General features: G+C 45.2%; 6 non-coding genes and 1 pseudogene across 6 annotated transcripts; all 7 read left to right on the forward strand.

Moving 5' to 3' along the window:
- The first annotated feature begins 1203 nt into the window (after nucleotides 1-1203).
- Nucleotides 1204-1394, forward strand: LOC130310782 (U2 spliceosomal RNA). The gene has a single exon (XR_008859263.1). It is a non-coding gene; the product is annotated as a U2 spliceosomal RNA (small nuclear RNA).
- Nucleotides 1395-3489: 2095 nt separating this feature from the next.
- On the forward strand, nucleotides 3490-3680 carry LOC130310783 (U2 spliceosomal RNA). Its single transcript, XR_008859264.1, has one exon. It is a non-coding gene; the product is annotated as a U2 spliceosomal RNA (small nuclear RNA).
- Nucleotides 3681-5760: 2080 nt separating this feature from the next.
- On the forward strand, nucleotides 5761-5951 carry LOC130310777 (U2 spliceosomal RNA). The gene has a single exon (XR_008859259.1). It is a non-coding gene; the product is annotated as a U2 spliceosomal RNA (small nuclear RNA).
- Nucleotides 5952-8018: 2067 nt separating this feature from the next.
- LOC130310807 (U2 spliceosomal RNA) lies at nucleotides 8019-8178 on the forward strand (annotated as a pseudogene).
- A 694-nt stretch (nucleotides 8179-8872) lies between these two features.
- Nucleotides 8873-9061, forward strand: LOC130310805 (U2 spliceosomal RNA). The gene has a single exon (XR_008859284.1). It is a non-coding gene; the product is annotated as a U2 spliceosomal RNA (small nuclear RNA).
- Nucleotides 9062-11141: 2080 nt separating this feature from the next.
- On the forward strand, nucleotides 11142-11332 carry LOC130310784 (U2 spliceosomal RNA). Its single transcript, XR_008859265.1, has one exon. It is a non-coding gene; the product is annotated as a U2 spliceosomal RNA (small nuclear RNA).
- A 2087-nt stretch (nucleotides 11333-13419) lies between these two features.
- On the forward strand, nucleotides 13420-13610 carry LOC130310785 (U2 spliceosomal RNA). Its single transcript, XR_008859266.1, has one exon. It is a non-coding gene; the product is annotated as a U2 spliceosomal RNA (small nuclear RNA).
- Nucleotides 13611-19319: the final 5709 nt, after the last annotated feature.

Consider the following 19319-nt stretch of genomic DNA (forward strand, 5'->3'; position numbering starts at 1 on the left):
TGTCACACATATTTGGCCTGCAACTTTCTGTGCGACAAATTCAGACAGGAAAAATCAGTATAAATCCTTAGAAAATTATCCCCCAGTGTCTCCATCTGCTGGCGGTATTGAATAAGCATTGCTGCACTGATGGGGTATGCATTAGACGAAAAAAAAGAAGAAAAAGAAGAATAATACGCCCAGAAAAGAGGCGAAAAGGAGAAAAACGTAAAAAAACGTGAAAAAAAAGTAAGAGGAAGAGAAGGGAAAAAAAGGTGGAAATGGGTTTAAAAGTGATTTCGGCGGAGAAATATATATATATATATATATATATATATATATATATATATACGCGCACACACACACATATATATAAACGTATTCTCCGTTGAGATATTGCAGCCGCTGCTGTGTCCAGGCCCAGGAGCCTTAGCACTGTGCTGTGATGTCACTCAATACCACTGACATCACTAGGTGTAAACAACATCTCTCCTTTGCTGTGTATGTGACTATGGAGCTGTTTGGTGATGTCGTCTATTATGGCCTTCATAGAAGCAACAGGAGATTGTTGCATCCATCTAGAACCCTCAGAACTACAGTGCTATGATGTCACTCACTTCCACAGGCCTTGCAGAGTGTAAACAACAACAACCCAGCTTTGTTGTGTATGTAACCATAGGGATTTGTGATGTCACCTAGAACCTTCACAGCAGCGACAGCTTTATGAGGAGCATCAGCACTGCTCTGCCTGAGCAGAACCATCACCGCCATAGGTTGTCAAATAACCCGGATTTAACCCACACAGGTAAGTCCAATGGGGTGCAGGCATGTCCTCTATGCTTACAGCTTCCCGTGGGTGTTGGTTTGATACCGTTTGGGGACAGCCAAGGAGGCATCTGCAGGCAACAAAGGTAGGTGTGTGCTTGTGTGTGTGTTTCCTATGCAGATCCTAAGCCCAGTGTCACATGCAAGTAGGAGGAGTAAGAAGGGTTCCTGGCAAATCCGGGTTATGGATTGCATTTAAAAAGGCCCCGTGGGAGTGCAATGGGCCCCTGTCTTGCTGCTTAGCAATAATGGTATGGGTTTAGGTTCTGCTGTGTGTACTGGTGGTTGACTGCCCCCCAGCCCAGAGTGTGCATGGAAAATTGTCTGGCAGCCTCCCTGACAGCAAGCAGTGATAGTGCCCATGAAGGGGACCTTGTTGGGCCCGCCCCTTTCACGGTTATCGCTTCTCGGCCTTTTGGCTAAGATCAAGTGTAGTATCTGTTCTTATCAGTTTAATATCTGATACGTCCCCTATCTGGGGACCATATATTAAATGGATTTTTGAGAACGGGGGCCGATTTCGAAGCTTGCTTCCGTCGCCCTATGCATTGACCCGATATGGCAGTATCTTCGGGTACAGTGCACCACCCCCTTACAGGGTTAAAAAGAAAGATTCCTACTTTCATTGCTACCTGCTTGCTGGCTAGCCAGCTAGCCAGCCCTGTGGGCCTTGCTGCTGCTGCAGCCAAAAAACAAAAGGTGGTGCTGCTGCTGCTTCTGCTGCTTCTGCTTCTGCTTGTGTCTGGCCCCTGTTGGAGCGTCCAGGCACAGGACTTCTGCTGCTGCTGACTAAATGGCCTCCTTAATTGGATCATTTGAGTAGCCAGCACACCTGTGCAGGTAGGGCATGACATGATAGGCAGCTGCCTTGATAGCGGGTGGGTGCTGAATGTTCCTAATTGACAAAATAAGATTAATGCTTATGAAGAAATATAAAATCTCATCCCTTCCCCAATATCGCGCCACACCCCTACCCCTTAATTCCCTGGTTGAACTTGATGGACATATGTCTTTTTTCGACCGTACTAACTATGTAACTATGTAACATAACATGGGGGGGGGGGGGGGGGGTCTCCTGGCTGTTCACACAGGTGTGTCATTGCTGTACATTGACCATGCATTGCTTCTGTGGTATTGCAAAGGCAAAGACAAATGCTTCCAGCCATCCATTGCACTAATGGATTGGTCATCAGCTGGCTGTCTATGTCCCGCATCAATATAGACCAAAGTACAGAGGGTTAGGCTATGCTATTGTGCACCTACCTGATGCATCAGAAGGTGCGAGGCCCTTGCTAAATTCTGTGCACAGACTTTGAGATCTATACTTTAGACTGTATCTAAACCTGCTCCAACATGGACTGACATTCTGGCCTACTTTCAGCCGATGCGACTTGTCTGTCGCTGAACAGTCGCTTTTTATGTATTCAGCACCTATGTATAATGTTGTAAAAATGCTCTAGAAGCTAAAGTCGCAGAAATGTCACACATATTTGGCCTGCAACTTTCTGTGCGACAAATTCAGACAGGAAAAATCAGTATAAATCCTTAGAAAATTATCCCCCAGTGTCTCCATCTGCTGGCGGTATTGAATAAGCATTGCTGCACTGATGGGGTATGCATTAGACGAAAAAAAAGAAGAAAAAGAAGAATAATACGCCCAGAAAAGAGGCGAAAAGGAGAAAAACGTAAAAAAACGTGAAAAAAAAGTAAGAGGAAGAGAAGGGAAAAAAAGGTGGAAATGGGTTTAAAAGTGATTTCGGCGGAGAAATATATATATATATATATATATATATATATATATATATATATATACGCGCACACACACACATATATATAAACGTATTCTCCGTTGAGATATTGCAGCCGCTGCTGTGTCCAGGCCCAGGAGCCTTAGCACTGTGCTGTGATGTCACTCAATACCACTGACATCACTAGGTGTAAACAACATCTCTCCTTTGCTGTGTATGTGACTATGGAGCTGTTTGGTGATGTCGTCTATTATGGCCTTCATAGAAGCAACAGGAGATTGTTGCATCCATCTAGAACCCTCAGAACTACAGTGCTATGATGTCACTCACTTCCACAGGCCTTGCAGAGTGTAAACAACAACAACCCAGCTTTGTTGTGTATGTAACCATAGGGATTTGTGATGTCACCTAGAACCTTCACAGCAGCGACAGCTTTATGAGGAGCATCAGCACTGCTCTGCCTGAGCAGAACCATCACCGCCATAGGTTGTCAAATAACCCGGATTTAACCCACACAGGTAAGTCCAATGGGGTGCAGGCATGTCCTCTATGCTTACAGCTTCCCGTGGGTGTTGGTTTGATACCGTTTGGGGACAGCCAAGGAGGCATCTGCAGGCAACAAAGGTAGGTGTGTGCTTGTGTGTGTGTTTCCTATGCAGATCCTAAGCCCAGTGTCACATGCAAGTAGGAGGAGTAAGAAGGGTTCCTGGCAAATCCGGGTTATGGATTGCATTTAAAAAGGCCCCGTGGGAGTGCAATGGGCCCCTGTCTTGCTGCTTAGCAATAATGGTATGGGTTTAGGTTCTGCTGTGTGTACTGGTGGTTGACTGCCCCCCAGCCCAGAGTGTGCATGGAAAATTGTCTGGCAGCCTCCCTGACAGCAAGCAGTGATAGTGCCCATGAAGGGGACCTTGTTGGGCCCGCCCCTTTCACGGTTATCGCTTCTCGGCCTTTTGGCTAAGATCAAGTGTAGTATCTGTTCTTATCAGTTTAATATCTGATACGTCCCCTATCTGGGGACCATATATTAAATGGATTTTTGAGAACGGGGGCCGATTTCGAAGCTTGCTTCCGTCGCCCTATGCATTGACCCGATATGGCAGTATCTTCGGGTACAGTGCACCACCCCCTTACAGGGTTAAAAAGAAAGATTCCTACTTTCATTGCTACCTGCTTGCTGGCTAGCCAGCTAGCCAGCCCTGTGGGCCTTGCTGCTGCAGCCAAAAAACAAAAGGTGGTGCTGCTGCTGCTGCTTCTGCTGCTTCTGCTTGTGTCTGGCCGCTGTTGGAGCGTCCAGGCACAGGACTTCTGCTGCTGCTGACTAAATGGCCTCCTTAATTGGATCATTTGAGTAGCCAGCACACCTGTGCAGGTAGGGCATGACATGATAGGCAGCTGCCTTGATAGCGGGTGGGTGCTGAATGTTCCTAATTGACAAAATAAGATTAATGCTTATGAAGAAATATAAAATCTCATCCCTTCCCCAATATCGCGCCACACCCCTACCCCTTAATTCCCTGGTTGAACTTGATGGACATATGTCTTTTTTCGACCGTACTAACTATGTAACTATGTAACATAACATGGGGGGGGGGGGGGGGTCTCCTGGCTGTTCACACAGGTGTGTCATTGCTGTACATTGACCATGCATTGCTTCTGTGGTATTGCAAAGGCAAAGACAAATGCTTCCAGCCATCCATTGCACTAATGGATTGGTCATCAGCTGGCTGTCTATGTCCCGCATCAATATAGACCTAAGTACAGAGGGTTAGGCTATGCTATTGTGCACCTACCTGATGCATCAGAAGGTGCGAGGCCCTTGCTAAATTCTGTGCACAGACTTTGAGATCTATACTTTAGACTGTATCTAAACCTGCTCCAACATGGACTGACATTCTGGCCTACTTTCAGCCGATGCGACTTGTCTGTCGCTGAACAGTCGCTTTTTATGTATTCAGCACCTATGTATAATGTTGTAAAAATGCTCTAGAAGCTAAAGTCGCAGAAATGTCACACATATTTGGCCTGCAACTTTCTGTGCGACAAATTCAGACAGGAAAAATCAGTATAAATCCTTAGAAAATTATCCCCCAGTGTCTCCATCTGCTGGCGGTATTGAATAAGCATTGCTGCACTGATGGGGTATGCATTAGACGAAAAAAAAGAAGAAAAAGAAGAATAATACGCCCAGAAAAGAGGCGAAAAGGAGAAAAACGTAAAAAAAACGTGAAAAAAAAGTAAGAGGAAGAGAAGGGAAAAAAAGGTGGAAATGGGTTTAAAAGTGATTTCGGCGGAGAAATATATATATATATATATATATATATATATATATATACGCGCACACACACACATATATATAAACGTATTCTCCGTTGAGATATTGCAGCCGCTGCTGTGTCCAGGCCCAGGAGCCTTAGCACTGTGCTGTGATGTCACTCAATACCACTGACATCACTAGGTGTAAACAACATCTCTCCTTTGCTGTGTATGTGACTATGGAGCTGTTTGGTGATGTCGTCTATTATGGCCTTCATAGAAGCAACAGGAGATTGTTGCATCCATCTAGAACCCTCAGAACTACAGTGCTATGATGTCACTCACTTCCACAGGCCTTGCAGAGTGTAAACAACAACAACCCAGCTTTGTTGTGTATGTAACCATAGGGATTTGTGATGTCACCTAGAACCTTCACAGCAGCGACAGCTTTATGAGGAGCATCAGCACTGCTCTGCCTGAGCAGAACCATCACCGCCATAGGTTGTCAAATAACCCGGATTTAACCCACACAGGTAAGTCCAATGGGGTGCAGGCATGTCCTCTATGCTTACAGCTTCCCGTGGGTGTTGGTTTGATACCGTTTGGGGACAGCCAAGGAGGCATCTGCAGGCAACAAAGGTAGGTGTGTGCTTGTGTGTGTGTTTCCTATGCAGATCCTAAGCCCAGTGTCACATGCAAGTAGGAGGAGTAAGAAGGGTTCCTGGCAAATCCGGGTTATGGATTGCATTTAAAAAGGCCCCGTGGGAGTGCAATGGGCCCCTGTCTTGCTGCTTAGCAATAATGGTATGGGTTTAGGTTCTGCTGTGTGTACTGGTGGTTGACTGCCCCCCAGCCCAGAGTGTGCATGGAAAATTGTCTGGCAGCCTCCCTGACAGCAAGCAGTGATAGTGCCCATGAAGGGGACCTTGTTGGGCCCGCCCCTTTCACGGTTATCGCTTCTCGGCCTTTTGGCTAAGATCAAGTGTAGTATCTGTTCTTATCAGTTTAATATCTGATACGTCCCCTATCTGGGGACCATATATTAAATGGATTTTTGAGAACGGGGGCCGATTTCGAAGCTTGCTTCTGTCGCCCTATGCATTGACCCGATATGGCAGTATCTTCGGGTACAGTGCACCACCCCCTTACAGGGTTAAAAAGAAAGATTCCTACTTTCATTGCTACCTGCTTGCTGGCTAGCCAGCTAGCCAGCCCTGTGGGCCTTGCTGCTGCAGCCAAAAAACAAAAGGTGGTGCTGCTGCTGCTGCTTCTGCTGCTTCTGCTTGTGTCTGGCCGCTGTTGGAGCGTCCAGGCACAGGACTTCTGCTGCTGCTGACTAAATGGCCTCCTTAATTGGATCATTTGAGTAGCCAGCACACCTGTGCAGGTAGGGCATGACATGATAGGCAGCTGCCTTGATAGCGGGTGGGTGCTGAATGTTCCTAATTGACAAAATAAGATTAATGCTTATGAAGAAATATAAAATCTCATCCCTTCCCCAATATCGCGCCACACCCCTACCCCTTAATTCCCTGGTTGAACTTGATGGACATATGTCTTTTTTCGACCGTACTAACTATGTAACTATGTAACATAACATGGGGGGGGGTCTCCTGGCTGTTCACACAGGTGTGTCATTGCTGTACATTGACCATGCATTGCTTCTGTGGTATTGCAAAGGCAAAGACAAATGCTTCCAGCCATCCATTGCACTAATGGATTGGTCATCAGCTGGCTGTCTATGTCCCGCATCAATATAGACCAAAGTACAGAGGGTTAGGCTATGCTATTGTGCACCTACCTGATGCATCAGAAGGTGCGAGGCCCTTGCTAAATTCTGTGCACAGACTTTGAGATCTATACTTTAGACTGTATCTAAACCTGCTCCAACATGGACTGACATTCTGGCCTACTTTCAGCCGATGCGACTTGTCTGTCGCTGAACAGTCGCTTTTTATGTATTCAGCACCTATGTATAATGTTGTAAAAATGCTCTAGAAGCTAAAGTCGCAGAAATGTCACACATATTTGGCCTGCAACTTTCTGTGCGACAAATTCAGACAGGAAAAATCAGTATAAATCCTTAGAAAATTATCCCCCAGTGTCTCCATCTGCTGGCGGTATTGAATAAGCATTGCTGCACTGATGGGGTATGCATTAGACGAAAAAAAAGAAGAAAAAGAAGAATAATACGCCCAGAAAAGAGGCGAAAAGGAGAAAAACGTAAAAAAAACGTGAAAAAAAAGTAAGAGGAAGAGAAGGGAAAAAAAGGTGGAAATGGGTTTAAAAGTGATTTCGGCGGAGAAATATATATATATATATATATATATATATATACGCGCACACACACACATATATATAAACGTATTCTCCGTTGAGATATTGCAGCCGCTGCTGTGTCCAGGCCCAGGAGCCTTAGCACTGTGCTGTGATGTCACTCAATACCACTGACATCACTAGGTGTAAACAACATCTCTCCTTTGCTGTGTATGTGACTATGGAGCTGTTTGGTGATGTCGTCTATTATGGCCTTCATAGAAGCAACAGGAGATTGTTGCATCCATCTAGAACCCTCAGAACTACAGTGCTATGATGTCACTCACTTCCACAGGCCTTGCAGAGTGTAAACAACAACAACCCAGCTTTGTTGTGTATGTAACCATAGGGATTTGTGATGTCACCTAGAACCTTCACAGCAGCGACAGCTTTATGAGGAGCATCAGCACTGCTCTGCCTGAGCAGAACCATCACCGCCATAGGTTGTCAAATAACCCGGATTTAACCCACACAGGTAAGTCCAATGGGGTGCAGGCATGTCCTCTATGCTTACAGCTTCCCGTGGGTGTTGGTTTGATACCGTTTGGGGACAGCCAAGGAGGCATCTGCAGGCAACAAAGGTAGGTGTGTGCTTGTGTGTGTGTTTCCTATGCAGATCCTAAGCCCAGTGTCACATGCAAGTAGGAGGAGTAAGAAGGGTTCCTGGCAAATCCGGGTTATGGATTGCATTTAAAAAGGCCCCGTGGGAGTGCAATGGGCCCCTGTCTTGCTGCTTAGCAATAATGGTATGGGTTTAGGTTCTGCTGTGTGTACTGGTGGTTGACTGCCCCCCAGCCCAGAGTGTGCATGGAAAATTGTCTGGCAGCCTCCCTGACAGCAAGCAGTGATAGTGCCCATGAAGGGGACCTTGTTGGGCCCGCCCCTTTCACGGTTATCGCTTCTCGGCCTTTTGGCTAAGATCAAGTGTAGTATCTGTTCTTATCAGTTTTCATGCTGGTGGGGATGGGTGCTGCATGGAGGATGCAGGTGTACCAGGGCTTTCCGGGGCTGGTTCTGAGGAATCAGCTCGACGGCTGCCCCGATGTGACCTGTTCCCTCCGGGTCTCGCCATGAGGCTGAGAGGGTCTAGAGCCGAGGTACTTTTGTGCCTCGGGGAGTGGTGACCCCGAGGTGCCGAAACTCACTGGGAGAATAGACTCACTGAGTTGACGCACGGGCACCATAATCTCTTCACCTTGTGGCACTCACCTCTTGATTCCCGGCCTTCTGGCTAGGATCAGAGAAATTTTTATAGATCCGGCCGAATGTCCGGGCAGTATATCTGCACACATTCACTTATTTATTTCTTTTTTGTCTCACTGTGTCACTTTTTGCGTGTTGTGTGTTCACAGGATTTGTCAGGATGCGGTAGCCCTTCTGGGTGTCCCTCCTGGCGGTCTAGGGGAGGTGTGTGTGGCCATTAGGTTCCGCACCTCCCTGCAAACACCCCGGGTACTCCTGCTTTGGCAGGGTACCTACCGTAATCGGCTCTGCGGGCAGATACCTTGGCTAACGCCAAGGGGGATGCCGGGAGCATTTGTGGTCCCCTAGTAGCTTCGGCGAAAAGGGACATCGAACCTGGAACCTCGCAGGTACCTTTTGGTCCGGAGGCGAAGGGTAAGGTTTGTTGGGGGGCCTCTCTCCTATCGGAGAAGGGCTTGCGATAGACCGCATCCTTTGTGCACGTTTTTTTTTGTGTAACATGTTTGCACTTTTTCTTGCACTTTGGGTGAATCGAAAGCACGTTCCTCGGCTTTAGATAATAAAAAAAAAAAAAAAAAAAATCTGTTCTTATCAGTTTAATATCTGATACGTCCCCTATCTGGGGACCATATATTAAATGGATTTTTGAGAACGGGGGCCGATTTCGAAGCTTGCTTCCGTCGCCCTATGCATTGACCCGATATGGCAGTATCTTCGGGTACAGTGCACCACCCCCTTACAGGGTTAAAAAGAAAGATTCCTACTTTCATTGCTACCTGCTTGCTGGCTAGCCAGCTAGCCAGCCCTGTGGGCCTTGCTGCTGCTGCAGCCAAAAAACAAAAGGTGGTGCTGCTGCTGCTGCTTCTGCTGCTTCTGCTTGTGTCTGGCCGCTGTTGGAGCGTCCAGGCACAGGACTTCTGCTGCTGCTGACTAAATGGCCTCCTTAATTGGATCATTTGAGTAGCCAGCACACCTGTGCAGGTAGGGCATGACATGATAGGCAGCTGCCTTGATAGCGGGTGGGTGCTGAATGTTCCTAATTGACAAAATAAGATTAATGCTTATGAAGAAATATAAAATCTCATCCCTTCCCCAATATCGCGCCACACCCCTACCCCTTAATTCCCTGGTTGAACTTGATGGACATATGTCTTTTTTCGACCGTACTAACTATGTAACTATGTAACATAACATGGGGGGGGGGTCTCCTGGCTGTTCACACAGGTGTGTCATTGCTGTACATTGACCATGCATTGCTTCTGTGGTATTGCAAAGGCAAAGACAAATGCTTCCAGCCATCCATTGCACTAATGGATTGGTCATCAGCTGGCTGTCTATGTCCCGCATCAATATAGACCAAAGTACAGAGGGTTAGGCTATGCTATTGTGCACCTACCTGATGCATCAGAAGGTGCGAGGCCCTTGCTAAATTCTGTGCACAGACTTTGAGATCTATACTTTAGACTGTATCTAAACCTGCTCCAACATGGACTGACATTCTGGCCTACTTTCAGCCGATGCGACTTGTCTGTCGCTGAACAGTCGCTTTTTATGTATTCAGCACCTATGTATAATGTTGTAAAAATGCTCTAGAAGCTAAAGTCGCAGAAATGTCACACATATTTGGCCTGCAACTTTCTGTGCGACAAATTCAGACAGGAAAAATCAGTATAAATCCTTAGAAAATTATCCCCCAGTGTCTCCATCTGCTGGCGGTATTGAATAAGCATTGCTGCACTGATGGGGTATGCATTAGACGAAAAAAAAGAAGAAAAAGAAGAATAATACGCCCAGAAAAGAGGCGAAAAGGAGAAAAACGTAAAAAAACGTGAAAAAAAAGTAAGAGGAAGAGAAGGGAAAAAAAGGTGGAAATGGGTTTAAAAGTGATTTCGGCGGAGAAATATATATATATATATATATATATATATATATATATATATACGCGCACACACACACATATATATAAACGTATTCTCCGTTGAGATATTGCAGCCGCTGCTGTGTCCAGGCCCAGGAGCCTTAGCACTGTGCTGTGATGTCACTCAATACCACTGACATCACTAGGTGTAAACAACATCTCTCCTTTGCTGTGTATGTGACTATGGAGCTGTTTGGTGATGTCGTCTATTATGGCCTTCATAGAAGCAACAGGAGATTGTTGCATCCATCTAGAACCCTCAGAACTACAGTGCTATGATGTCACTCACTTCCACAGGCCTTGCAGAGTGTAAACAACAACAACCCAGCTTTGTTGTGTATGTAACCATAGGGATTTGTGATGTCACCTAGAACCTTCACAGCAGCGACAGCTTTATGAGGAGCATCAGCACTGCTCTGCCTGAGCAGAACCATCACCGCCATAGGTTGTCAAATAACCCGGATTTAACCCACACAGGTAAGTCCAATGGGGTGCAGGCATGTCCTCTATGCTTACAGCTTCCCGTGGGTGTTGGTTTGATACCGTTTGGGGACAGCCAAGGAGGCATCTGCAGGCAACAAAGGTAGGTGTGTGCTTGTGTGTGTGTTTCCTATGCAGATCCTAAGCCCAGTGTCACATGCAAGTAGGAGGAGTAAGAAGGGTTCCTGGCAAATCCGGGTTATGGATTGCATTTAAAAAGGCCCCGTGGGAGTGCAATGGGCCCCTGTCTTGCTGCTTAGCAATAATGGTATGGGTTTAGGTTCTGCTGTGTGTACTGGTGGTTGACTGCCCCCCAGCCCAGAGTGTGCATGGAAAATTGTCTGGCAGCCTCCCTGACAGCAAGCAGTGATAGTGCCCATGAAGGGGACCTTGTTGGGCCCGCCCCTTTCACGGTTATCGCTTCTCGGCCTTTTGGCTAAGATCAAGTGTAGTATCTGTTCTTATCAGTTTAATATCTGATACGTCCCCTATCTGGGGACCATATATTAAATGGATTTTTGAGAACGGGGGCCGATTTCGAAGCTTGCTTCCGTCGCCCTATGCATTGACCCGATATGGCAGTATCTTCGGGTACAGTGCACCACCCCCTTACAGGGTTAAAAAGAAAGATTCCTACTTTCATTGCTACCTGCTTGCTGGCTAGCCAGCTAGCCAGCCCTGTGGGCCTTGCTGCTGCAGCCAAAAAACAAAAGGTGGTGCTGCTGCTGCTGCTTCTGCTGCTTCTGCTTGTGTCTGGCCGCTGTTGGAGCGTCCAGGCACAGGACTTCTGCTGCTGCTGACTAAATGGCCTCCTTAATTGGATCATTTGAGTAGCCAGCACACCTGTGCAGGTAGGGCATGACATGATAGGCAGCTGCCTTGATAGCGGGTGGGTGCTGAATGTTCCTAATTGACAAAATAAGATTAATGCTTATGAAGAAATATAAAATCTCATCCCTTCCCCAATATCGCGCCACACCCCTACCCCTTAATTCCCTGGTTGAACTTGATGGACATATGTCTTTTTTCGACCGTACTAACTATGTAACTATGTAACATAACATGGGGGGGGGGGGGGGGGGTCTCCTGGCTGTTCACACAGGTGTGTCATTGCTGTACATTGACCATGCATTGCTTCTGTGGTATTGCAAAGGCAAAGACAAATGCTTCCAGCCATCCATTGCACTAATGGATTGGTCATCAGCTGGCTGTCTATGTCCCGCATCAATATAGACCAAAGTACAGAGGGTTAGGCTATGCTATTGTGCACCTACCTGATGCATCAGAAGGTGCGAGGCCCTTGCTAAATTCTGTGCACAGACTTTGAGATCTATACTTTAGACTGTATCTAAACCTGCTCCAACATGGACTGACATTCTGGCCTACTTTCAGCCGATGCGACTTGTCTGTCGCTGAACAGTCGCTTTTTATGTATTCAGCACCTATGTATAATGTTGTAAAAATGCTCTAGAAGCTAAAGTCGCAGAAATGTCACACATATTTGGCCTGCAACTTTCTGTGCGACAAATTCAGACAGGAAAAATCAGTATAAATCCTTAGAAAATTATCCCCCAGTGTCTCCATCTGCTGGCGGTATTGAATAAGCATTGCTGCACTGATGGGGTATGCATTAGACGAAAAAAAAGAAGAAAAAGAAGAATAATACGCCCAGAAAAGAGGCGAAAAGGAGAAAAACGTAAAAAAACGTGAAAAAAAAGTAAGAGGAAGAGAAGGGAAAAAAAGGTGGAAATGGGTTTAAAAGTGATTTCGGCGGAGAAATATATATATATATATATATATATATATATATATATATATATACGCGCACACACACACATATATATAAACGTATTCTCCGTTGAGATATTGCAGCCGCTGCTGTGTCCAGGCCCAGGAGCCTTAGCACTGTGCTGTGATGTCACTCAATACCACTGACATCACTAGGTGTAAACAACATCTCTCCTTTGCTGTGTATGTGACTATGGAGCTGTTTGGTGATGTCGTCTATTATGGCCTTCATAGAAGCAACAGGAGATTGTTGCATCCATCTAGAACCCTCAGAACTACAGTGCTATGATGTCACTCACTTCCACAGGCCTTGCAGAGTGTAAACAACAACAACCCAGCTTTGTTGTGTATGTAACCATAGGGATTTGTGATGTCACCTAGAACCTTCACAGCAGCGACAGCTTTATGAGGAGCATCAGCACTGCTCTGCCTGAGCAGAACCATCACCGCCATAGGTTGTCAAATAACCCGGATTTAACCCACACAGGTAAGTCCAATGGGGTGCAGGCATGTCCTCTATGCTTACAGCTTCCCGTGGGTGTTGGTTTGATACCGTTTGGGGACAGCCAAGGAGGCATCTGCAGGCAACAAAGGTAGGTGTGTGCTTGTGTGTGTGTTTCCTATGCAGATCCTAAGCCCAGTGTCACATGCAAGTAGGAGGAGTAAGAAGGGTTCCTGGCAAATCCGGGTTATGGATTGCATTTAAAAAGGCCCCGTGGGAGTGCAATGGGCTCCTGTCTTGCTGCTTAGCAATAATGGTATGGGTTTAGGTTCTGCTGTGTGTACTGGTGGTTGACTGCCCCCCAGCCCAGAGTGTGCATGGAAAATTGTCTGGCAGCCTCCCTGACAGCAAGCAGTGATAGTGCCCATGAAGGGGACCTTGTTGGGCCCGCCCCTTTCACGGTTATCGCTTCTCGGCCTTTTGGCTAAGATCAAGTGTAGTATCTGTTCTTATCAGTTTAATATCTGATACGTCCCCTATCTGGGGACCATATATTAAATGGATTTTTGAGAACGGGGGCCGATTTCGAAGCTTGCTTCCGTCGCCCTATGCATTGACCCGATATGGCAGTATCTTCGGGTACAGTGCACCACCCCCTTACAGGGTTAAAAAGAAAGATTCCTACTTTCATTGCTACCTGCTTGCTGGCTAGCCAGCTAGCCAGCCCTGTGGGCCTTGCTGCTGCAGCCAAAAAACAAAAGGTGGTGCTGCTGCTGCTGCTTCTGCTGCTTCTGCTTGTGTCTGGCCGCTGTTGGAGCGTCCAGGCACAGGACTTCTGCTGCTGCTGACTAAATGGCCTCCTTAATTGGATCATTTGAGTAGCCAGCACACCTGTGCAGGTAGGGCATGACATGATAGGCAGCTGCCTTGATAGCGGGTGGGTGCTGAATGTTCCTAATTGACAAAATAAGATTAATGCTTATGAAGAAATATAAAATCTCATCCCTTCCCCAATATCGCGCCACACCCCTACCCCTTAATTCCCTGGTTGAACTTGATGGACATATGTCTTTTTTCGACCGTACTAACTATGTAACTATGTAACATAACATGGGGGGGGGGGGGGGGGGGGGTCTCCTGGCTGTTCACACAGGTGTGTCATTGCTGTACATTGACCATGCATTGCTTCTGTGGTATTGCAAAGGCAAAGACAAATGCTTCCAGCCATCCATTGCACTAATGGATTGGTCATCAGCTGGCTGTCTATGTCCCGCATCAATATAGACCAAAGTACAGAGGGTTAGGCTATGCTATTGTGCACCTACCTGATGCATCAGAAGGTGCGAGGCCCTTGCTAAATTCTGTGCACAGACTTTGAGATCTATACTTTAGACTGTATCTAAACCTGCTCCAACATGGACTGACATTCTGGCCTACTTTCAGCCGATGCGACTTGTCTGTCGCTGAACAGTCGCTTTTTATGTATTCAGCACCTATGTATAATGTTGTAAAAATGCTCTAGAAGCTAAAGTCGCAGAAATGTCACACATATTTGGCCTGCAACTTTCTGTGCGACAAATTCAGACAGGAAAAATCAGTATAAATCCTTAGAAAATTATCCCCCAGTGTCTCCATCTGCTGGCGGTATTGAATAAGCATTGCTGCACTGATGGGGTATGCATTAGACGAAAAAAAAGAAGAAAAAGAAGAATAATACGCCCAGAAAAGAGGCGAAAAGGAGAAAAACGTAAAAAAACGTGAAAAAAAAGTAAGAGGAAGAGAAGGGAAAAAAAGGTGGAAATGGGTTTAAAAGTGATTTCGGCGGAGAAATATATATATATATATATATATATATATATATATATATATATATATACGCGCACACACACACATATATATAAACGTATTCTCCGTTGAGATATTGCAGCCGCTGCTGTGTCCAGGCCCAGGAGCCTTAGCACTGTGCTGTGATGTCACTCAATACCACTGACATCACTAGGTGTAAACAACATCTCTCCTTTGCTGTGTATGTGACTATGGAGCTGTTTGGTGATGTCGTCTATTATGGCCTTCATAGAAGCAACAGGAGATTGTTGCATCCATCTAGAACCCTCAGAACTACAGTGCTATGATGTCACTCACTTCCACAGGCCTTGCAGAGTGTAAACAACAACAACCCAGCTTTGTTGTGTATGTAACCATAGGGATTTGTGATGTCACCTAGAACCTTCACAGCAGCGACAGCTTTATGAGGAGCATCAGCACTGCTCTGCCTGAGCAGAACCATCACCGCCATAGGTTGTCAAATAACCCGGATTTAACCCACACAGGTAAGTCCAATGGGGTGCAGGCATGTCCTCTATGCTTACAGCTTCCCGTGGGTGTTGGTTTGATACCGTTTGGGGACAGCCAAGGAGGCATCTGCAGGCAACAAAGGTAGGTGTGTGCTTGTGTGTGTGTTTCCTATGCAGATCCTAAGCCCAGTGTCACATGCAAGTAGGAGGAGTAAGAAGGGTTCCTGGCAAATCCGGGTTATGGATTGCATTTAAAAAGGCCCCGTGGGAGTGCAATGGGCTCCTGTCTTGCTGCTTAGCAATAATGGTATGGGTTTAGGTTCTGCTGTGTGTACTGGTGGTTGACTGCCCCCCAGCCCAGAGTGTGCATGGAAAATTGTCTGGCAGCCTCCCTGACAGCAAGCAGTGATAGTGCCCATGAAGGGGACCTTGTTGGGCCCGCCCCTTTCACGGTTATCGCTTCTCGGCCTTTTGGCTAAGATCACGTGTGGATTTCTGTGCGTGGTTTGGGTTGAAAGGAGTGGTGATCGGGGCCCTCTTTACGGGGGGCCCTGGATTGTTGCTGAGCTGCGATCGTGGGTTTTACCTGCAAAAATGAGCGAGAAGGCGCGTGGACTTGAGGACACGGTGCGGATCTACGTTCCTGGCGAGCATCGGGGGACGATCGGACTTGACCAAATCGTTGTGGAGATTCTTCGCAAGCTTGATTACCTACAGGTATGGAATGTATTGGCTATACAGGATTTTCCTAGGCAAGGAATTTATGATATTACTTTTTGTGGTTCTGAGATTTGCCAGAGAGTCTATATGGATCTTGAAGAAATGAAGAGGAAAAGTGAGCCTGCTATAATGAAGAAGATTAAAGTGGAACCATTATTTATGAATACAACAAAGGTAGTAATTGTCCACATGTATAATCCTAAGGTTTCTGATGAAATGGTTACAAACTTTTTGTTCCGGTATTGCGAGGAAGTGAAATTTATAGGAAGACTTAAGAACAAGTTTGGGTACTTTAATTGTAAGAGAAAGTTTATTGTAAAATTTAAAAAAGATGAAGGAATGCAAGATGGAAGGAAGAGCATACCACAGGTGTTTTCTATCGGAGGAGAGAGAGGTTTCTGCTTTTATGAAGGCCAGTTGCAATATTGTAGAAAGTGCCATGCCTATGGCCATGTGCAGGATTATTGCCCTGAGAAAGGAGAATGTTGCAGAAATTGTGGGAAAACTGGTCATGAAGCAAGTATCTGTACAGAGAAGAAGACATGTGATATCTGTGGAAGTGAGGAACATTTGGCAAGAGGCTGTGATATGTGGTATAAAAAGAAGAGAAGTTATGCTGATGCAGCTGGGAATAGAGGAGAACAAAGAGAAAAAGGGGGAGGGAGGTTTGTTCCTGGAGTTGGTGAGAGTGTGAGTGTGAGTGTTAATGTGGCACAGGTGGCTGAGGAAAGTTCTGTGATAGTGGAGCACATTAGCACTCAGGAGAGGTCAGGGGAGGAGGGTGTTTCCACTGCTGTGACTGGTGAGGAGACAGGTGTGGGAGGTGAATTTACCTTGGTGAAAAAGAAAAAAGCAAAAAAAGTGAAAGTGGTGGAGAAAATTGAGACAGTGTATGGTGATGTTCTTTCTAGTGAAGAGGCTATGGATGATATTGAATGTCCAAACCCAATTGTGGGGGAGGAGGAGGGAATGGAAGTTGTTGGGTCATCTCAGAGATCTCTAACACCTGGTCAGAGAGTTTCTCGCAGTAAGGAAGAAGAGGAGGAGGAAGATGAGGATGTGCAGGTTGTGAATAAAAGGTGTAAGACAGGGAGCTGGTCTGAGGATCAGGAAGCCCTTGTTCTTGGTAGTGATAATGAAATAGACAGGGACTCTAACATAGGGTCGCCTGATTGTTTTGCAAGTTTACATAGGAAAGTTGAAGGCCAAAATGTTAATTTCTAAGTTAAGATGGATTTTAAAGCATTTGGTTTTCTTTTCCTAGTTATTATGACTTTGGTTGTAACAACTATTAATGTAAGAAGTATTGAGTCTGAAATTAGGAGAGCTGCAATTTTTGATATTCTTGCGAATGTTAGAAGTGATGTGATATGTTTACAGGAGTGTGCAATGAAGTCAGCACCTTATGCAAATGAGTGGAAGTGTGGGCAGTCCTTCTGGTCCACATGTGCAGAAAACAAAAATGAAGGTGTGGGGATTTTATTGCGAAACAGGGACATTAAAGTTTTAAATTGCCAAATTTTAGTACCTGGTCGTTGTATGGTTTTAATTTTTGAGGTTTTGGGCCAGAGGATGAGAATTTTTAATGTGTATGCTCCAGCAGAAAAACAAGCACGTTTGTCTTTTTTAGAGTCCCTTAAGTTTTTTATCCCTGGTCGTGAAGATACTATTATTGTTGGCGATTTTAACTGCATTAGATCCGTCAATGATCGTGAGAGCTCTGCTGAGGTTAGAACTGATATTACTTCCAATGTTTTAAATCAAATTATTCAAGACTTGCATTTTACTGATGTTGGACTGATGGTTAGCACTGATGAAAGATATACGTACATATCAGATAGTGGCCGCTGTAAATCCCGGATCGATTACATCCTGGTCTCTGATGGGATTAAGGTGGTCCGGTGCAATCAAATGATGTCAACTTTCTCAGACCACAAGATGGTGTCGGCTGAGATAAGTGTCACAGAGTCCCTTCATTTTGGGAGGGGGCTCTGGAAATTAAATGTAAGTCTATTGGAAGATGAGGAAGTAATGGCTGGTTTTAATCATGTGTTTTTATCCTGTGTTTCTAAACAACCTGATTTTAGTAATGTCTTAGTGTGGTGGGAATGGGCTAAAGGAGAGTTTTCTAATTTCTTTAAGATGTTTTGCATAAAGAGAGCACAAGAGAAGAGGAGGAGTGATGAAAGGCTTGTATCCCGGTTAGAGACTCTCTATAAGTTTAAACGTGTTGGTGTGGAGGTGGAGGATGAGATTGTTAAGGTGAAGGGGGAGATGAAAAAAAGGTTGTTGGAAAAGGGAAGGAATATTGTATATAAGTCTAAAGTGCAGCACCTAGAAGAAAATGAGCAGTGTACACGGTATTTCTTTAAAAAATGTTTTAATGCTAAAGGTGTTTTTAAATCTGTTTTTACCCCTACGGGGGAAGTTTTTGGAGAGGAGATGGTGAAGGAGATTGGCAGATTTTATGAGACACTCTTTAGTAATAAGAGCAGAGCCAGTGAGACGGAGATGAATGATTATTGTAATATTTTGGAGAATAATGTTCCTGTTGAAAAAGTAGATTTTTTGATTGATGATGTTAGGGAAGGGGAGATCAAGCAGGCCCTGGATAAGATGGCCAAAGGGAAGACACCAGGCTGTGATGGTCTCCCCGCTGAGTTTTATTCCGCGTTCTGGAATATTTTAAGTAAAGAGTTTACACGGGTGGTGCAATATGTTTTTAACTCAGGTGTTTTAGCTGAATCTATGAAGAAAGGGGTCATAACATTAATTCATAAAAAAGGTGATGGCAGAGATCTTAAAAATTGGAGACCTATAACTTTATTAAATTGTGACTACAAGATAATTGCTAAGATTGTGGCTAATAGACTGAGTGATGTAGTGGACCAACTTGTGGGAGAATACCAAGTTTGTGCAGTACCGAAAAGAAAAATAACAGATAATTTATTGCTTTTAAGAGACTCTATTTATTACAGTAACTTTAACAAGAATGCACTGTTTGTTGAGTCCATAGATTTCGAAAAGGCTTATGATAAGGTTGCACATGATTTTATGTTCATTGCTTTAAAACACTTAGGTATTCCAGAAAAGTTATTATCTGTTATTATGAGTTTTTATCATGGGGTGACAAGTCAGATTTTAGTAAATGGGTATGTGGGGCCTGCTTTTAATGTCTTGTCTGGAGTCAGACAGGGATGCCCACTCTCCCCAATTCTGTTTATATGCGTTATAGAGGGCCTGTTGAAGAATGTGCAGAAAGATAAATGTGTGAGTGGTGTTTTTATTCCAGGTAGTGATGGTAGTAAGTTAAAGGTCTTAAGTTATATGGACGATGTGGTTTTTACTTG

This window comes from Hyla sarda, unplaced genomic scaffold, assembly GCF_029499605.1.
Source record: "Hyla sarda isolate aHylSar1 unplaced genomic scaffold, aHylSar1.hap1 scaffold_1598, whole genome shotgun sequence".
NCBI classification, from domain to species: Eukaryota; Metazoa; Chordata; class Amphibia; order Anura; family Hylidae; genus Hyla; species Hyla sarda.